Source organism: Poecilia formosa, unplaced genomic scaffold, assembly GCF_000485575.1.
Source record: "Poecilia formosa unplaced genomic scaffold, Poecilia_formosa-5.1.2 Scaffold521, whole genome shotgun sequence".
Classification (NCBI taxonomy): Eukaryota; Metazoa; Chordata; class Actinopteri; order Cyprinodontiformes; family Poeciliidae; genus Poecilia; species Poecilia formosa.
The window spans coordinates 148,516-154,407 of NW_006800460.1; the positions used below are offsets into that span (position 1 = coordinate 148,516).

General features: G+C 44.0%; 1 protein-coding gene across 1 annotated transcript in view; it reads right to left on the reverse strand.

Annotated features, from left to right (window-relative positions):
• The window catches only part of snx29 (sorting nexin 29), a 42,523-nt gene that overhangs the window by 1,683 nt on the left and 34,948 nt on the right, over nt 1-5,892 (reverse strand). The window lies entirely within an intron of this gene.

Genomic DNA, 5,892 nt, shown 5'->3' on the forward strand with positions numbered 1-5,892 from the left:
CTCACATCATGACCGGCTGGCGCGCACGCACGCGCACACACACACACACACACACACACACACACACACACACACACACACACACAGGCTGCAGAGCCATGGACACACTGCCATCTACGGGTAAAACTCACTGGCGTTGAGGAGCAGTCCGTTCAGAACCGAGCAGAAACGGATTTCTGTTTCACATGAAGGTAAAAAAGCTTTGATTAAATCAACAAACTTAAACAAGATTAAACTATAACTAAATATTAAAGGAATATTTTATCTGCTGATGAACTTTAGATCATCTGAGACAACGAGGAATCTGGATTTAATCTGGAGATTATTAATCTGACGTTTCACGCTGGATTCAAACCGGACTCATCCGGCCGGATGAGTCCGGACCAGAACTGGTCGTTGATCTGGACCGCTCCTTCATGTGTGAAAACTCTGGTGTGGTCCAAACAACCAGACCAGAACCACTTCCCGGTCTGGTTCTGGTGTGAATCCAGACCAGTTTCGATCTGAACCAACTACAGGAAACAAACGTCTCTTTGGACCTCATGAGCCACCGTAGCCAGGCGTCATGGTAACGATAAGCCTACAGTGTTGCTAACGCTGCTACAGGTTCTGATTGGACTGAAGCTGCCAGCAGGTTGTGGGTCAGAACCGGCAGAATTTTCCAACACCGATCCGACAATGAAAACCAGCATCAGACGAGCCGATCAGGACATTTAAACTTCTATTCCAGTTTAAGTTCAGCAGAAATTCAGCAGGCGGGATCTCCAGGTTTGTTTACTTCCTGGGTCTGTGCTTTGTCCCGCCCCCTGGTCAATTCTGTCCAATAGGAGCAAAGATCGGAAAGTTCAGTTCATCTTCCTTCCCCCTTCCAAACAAAACTCTGTGTTGTTTATCATATAAAACCTTCTGAAGTTTGTGGAGTTAATTTGACTTAATGTGATCCAGTCGGATGCTAATGGCGCCGGATGCTAATGGCGTCGGATGCTAATGGCGTCGGATGCTAATGCAACACATTCTGAATCCAATCATGCAGCAACAGCAGGAACAAGCAACTCTAGGAGTTCAACAACTTCCTGCATATGTTATTTAATCAACATCAGGGTCAATTAGGAGGAGATGAGAGCCACCCTCTGCTCCAGACGAGCTAATCACTGGAGCCCAAGTTTAATCAGTGCCACCTGCTCCTCACCACCAGAACCTGCCTGACCCAAACATCTGATCCGCTCAGAACCACCAGAACCGCCCAGAGCCAAAGGTCTGCAGGGAACTGCAAATCGCTCCAGCTGCCAGCGGAGGAGTCCTGCAGCTAGCGGGTAGCCGCTAGCTGCTAGCAGGACATTATCAGGTCACCTGACTGACCCATGTTAAACAAACACCAGGTCATCGTTAGACGCTGAACCTTCAGCAAACAGTCAGCAGCTTCTTCTCCGTATTCATTGATGTTCAGAACGATGAAGTTCAGAAGCTTTTCACACAGCGGAGGATGAAAAAACCGTAAAACTGAGCAGTACTTCTTCCTCCATTGTTGTCAGTCTTCATTGCTACAGATCAGTCCCAGCAGCCGCCGTATCGGCCAATCAAACGTCCCTGTGTTTGGATTATTCATTTAGAAACAGCAGATCGGGACGAGCAGCACTTCAGGGGACAGGAAGGCCAGACATGGAGGAAACGGGAGCGAAGGCAGACTCTCCCCGCAACATTTCAATCCCGCTGAGCTGCAAAGAAAAACACTTTTCATCCAAAATACAAAAGATCTTCGCAGGAAAACATTTTAATTTATTTATTTCTGTTGTTGGCAGCGCTGCAAAATTCAGAGAAACTAAAAAAAGAAAAAGTGGATTCTCTGAAAGACATCATTTAATCTCCTGCTTCTGATTTTAATCCAGGATGAATCGGAGCTGCAGTTTCTAAACATTCATGACTCACGGTGACCTTTGACCTGGAGCGCACGTCTGTTTTTAACGGCGACTTTTCAGTGGTGGGACTTGATCGTATTTTAATCAAAAACATAAATTGACAAAATAAGCAACATTTTCTCTAAAAGAATGTAAATTGTTTTTAATCTGTATTTTAGGTGGTTCGGATCAGAGCAAACTGCTTTTCTACACATTCAGATTTAAAGTGTTTGGTTTGTGCGTCACCAGCTGCACCAGAAACCAGGAAAAAAGTTCAAACTCAAGATTTTAAATAAATCACAGTAAAATGTTAGCCTCCTTTGGAGCCCATGTAATTAATAAGAGAAATCTAAATCGAACACAGCCGGTCATATTATTCCTCTGCAGTTAAAAATCAGAAGTGATGTGGAGCGTTAGGGGCTGAACATGTTTCCTTCATTTTCCAGCCAAAAGCAGGAATTATGAGTCCATCGTCTGTAAACCTGCTCATTACGGTGGTGATGATCAGGACTCGCGCTTCGTCCTGGTGATGCAGGCAGGTGCATGTAAATCGCCTGGTTTCTGGTGATTCATGCTCTGACTGTAACTGATAACAAGCCGCTGCAACGCGGCGTCATCAGTATGCTGGACGGCGGCGTGGCGCTCGGAGCCTCGTCTGCTCCCACAGGAAGCAGCAGGAATGAGGAGGAATCACGAGCGGGCCCTCAGAGACCCGGCTTATCTGCTGCTGCAGTGTTTGGCCAACAGATGAAGCAGAGTAAGAGGCTCCGCTGCGATCATCTCCTCCTCCGTCACGTTCATACGCCTCTGATGCTGCAGCAGAAAGACGCGACTGAAACGTCAGATTCTGTGTGTAAGACTGAAACCAGATGCAGAAATCCGCTTGATTAAACGTTTAGATGATCGCAGCAGAGAAAATGGACGACCCAGATCCGAGTAATAAAACATTTACTCAGATTCAAAGTAGATTTAAAAAGGAGGCAAAGAGGAAACATGGACTGGCCTAAAGAATGAGGATAATAACCAAAATGTGACAGAAATGAGCAAATGGGTCAGAAAGAAAAACGCTGACATAGAAACGGATTCGGTTCAGCTGAGACCAAAACACTGAAGACTTTATCATCCAGTTTCTGGTAGAAAGAAGATAAATCACACAGGCCTGACGCAATAAGCAATAAATCAGATAATCACATTAAAACCAGCTCAATAACTTCCACTTACATGATTTATTGTTTTTCTCTTTCTACCAAAACTGGATGATAAAAATCTTCAGTCTGGTCTTTTGGTCTCAGCCAGCAGAGACTTCATGACTCGTTTCATCTTTGCTTTGTTTATTTACTTTGGATATTTAAAATGTTCATTCGAATTTAAGGTTTATGTGTTTTTACATTATGATACCATTATTACCATCATGTTATTGGAAAATGGTCTCAAAACAACAATATTATTGGTTATCGTGATGATGTCCGGGTTGATGCACCGTCCAGAAACTCCAGTTACCATGTGGGCTTCTTAGCAGGAGGCTGCTGCTCTGCTCCTGCTGCGCTCTGGACTTTTAAACTGTAACATCCACATCTCAACAGATTCTCCTTCTCACCTTTAAACCTGCAGGCCTTCCACCGAGGCACAAGCTGCTCTTTAGCATACAAGGAGGATTACGGTGTTCGGAGAGCTACTCTTACCTCAGCACATAACCAACACACACACACACAGACACGCGCGCACGCGGCTCGGTTGGTGTGAGTGGAGAGAGATTTGCAGGCGGCGATGAGCAGATAGAGATTTGCAGGTTTGCTGGTGGCTCTCTCTCTGCGACTCGAAGACCCTGCTGGGTTTCCAATGAAAAGCCTCCAAACAAGCGTGGATAGTTATCTGAGTAAGCCTCTAAATATTCATATCCAAATCCCAGCAGTGGCCCAGAAAGGAAAATAAAGCTCCTAATCAAGGCGAGACGCATCAGTCAGAGCAGATGCTGAGAGAAACTGTTCTGCACAACGCGGCGCTTCCTGAAACTGCAGCAGCAGGTTCACATCTGGGCTCCTTCTGGGTCGGGCCGCTCGGACCCGCCAGGGCACTGTGCTGCTGACCTTTGCAGAGCCAGTAATCAAACATCAATGTTCACCAGGGAAACGGCTCTGGACGGGACAAAAACAGACCATCAGCTTGAAATGTAGGATTTATTTCTCCAACTATCCAAGCAGCGTCTCAGTTTTTGAAACAAACACCTGAAATCATCTTTTTTAAAACATAAAACCAGGTTTATAGAGATACAACATATGAATTTAAAGTATTTTATCTTCTTTCCATGTTCAGTTTCAGGTCTATAGAGCTGAAAACAGCTGAATATTTTACAGTAGAAATAAACGTGCTAACCAGAGGGTCACCAACGCTGCCACCAATCGCCCTCCTCAGGATAAATACTCATCGTTCCTTTGGTTCGTTGTCAGATCCTCCTGTTAATTCCTCGTTTCTCTCTCTGTGATGAGTTCCTCCCCTCTGGATCCAGGTTTTACTTTTATTTGTCTTTTTTTTTAATGTTCAGGTTTTACTTGTCAGCCAACTCCAACACTGCATTTTCATTTTAGATTCTCACAACAAAACAAACATTTTGTGAGAAATCAGGGCTTAAATAAATGGATTTCTAATGTTAATCGTCTCGTACTTTGAGTTTTTATCGTATTTTTCATACTTTTCAGCGACGCTCTAATGTTTGAAATCTAAATTTCCCAGATAAACACAAACGCCGTCAGCAAAACGCTGAATATATTTAATCTCATTTCAGTTTCTTTGCTCTGTAATAAAGTCAGCCGCAGTGCAGAGCCGGGTAGGAACTAGTTACATTTACTCAGTCACCAGCCACACACTGTTAGTTGTGTTAGTTTGTTATTGAAGGAAACTGATTTTCGCTGTTTGTATAAATTACTGTCATTTTGCTCTTTAAAATGCCAAAATTTCCACTTAATTTTATGCTCCGTCTGTAATTTTTAAATATTAAATGATTGATAATTTGATCAGTTACCGAGAACTTTTTCACCTGAGGATAATCTCTGGGTGCTGCGGCTCCTCGGTCGCGTTTGTTTCAGATTTTGTGCTGCAGCGGAGCGGATCAGCAGATGCTCCAAACCGTTTCATTATCAGCTCAGTGTGTCGCTGTGGCAGGAAACTAATCAGCTGGTTTTAATAAACACCTCCCTAAATTTCACACGAAGGCTGTAAGATCCTCGGCGTGGATTCTGAGAGGCGTCAGGCGTTAAACTGATGTTTTTAACTTTCATAAAGAAAAACGTTTTTAAGTATTTATTAAATCTGTCTCCATGTTGTGACAGAAAATCTGCGAAAATATCTATCTGCTCCATCTCCCGCCTGAAGGATGAACGGCTAACGACCAAAAGCAACCAATCAGAACTAGGAGGCGGGGCTTCGTGCTGTCAATCAACTCATGTACTCGCTGCTAAATGTACTAATGGCAGAAAAACAACTTATTACAGGAAAACTGCTTATCTGCTGTGATCGGTGGCTATGCTAACTATCCTTAGCATTCATGACAGGCTATGCTAGCTGCAACGTAGCAGAGAAAAGGGGGAGTGGTGACTGACAGCGCTAAGCCCCGCCTCCTGGCTCAGATTGGTTGTTTCTAGTTGGCACCGACAGAAAGCAGAGGAGCTCGATTATCCGTCTCATAAACCGTCAAACATTTAAATATGATAGAAAACATTTAGAAAAGTTACTGCAGCTTTAAATTAAACGGACAAATTTAAATTTGACTTAATTTATTTGTTGAAATAAATTAAGCGAATTTACAGATAAATTCTGCACTTTAAAGAGCCAGCTGGACGTTTGTGGCTCACCGCTTCATCACGTCGTCAAAGAAAAGACCTGAAAACCTCGACCGTCCTGAACCAGAGGAGAGAGCAGGCCGTAAAGTCCTGCAGGAACCGGAACCAGCCGGGTCCAGATAGGATCTGCATCAACTCCATCAGAGGTTTATGTGGTTTTA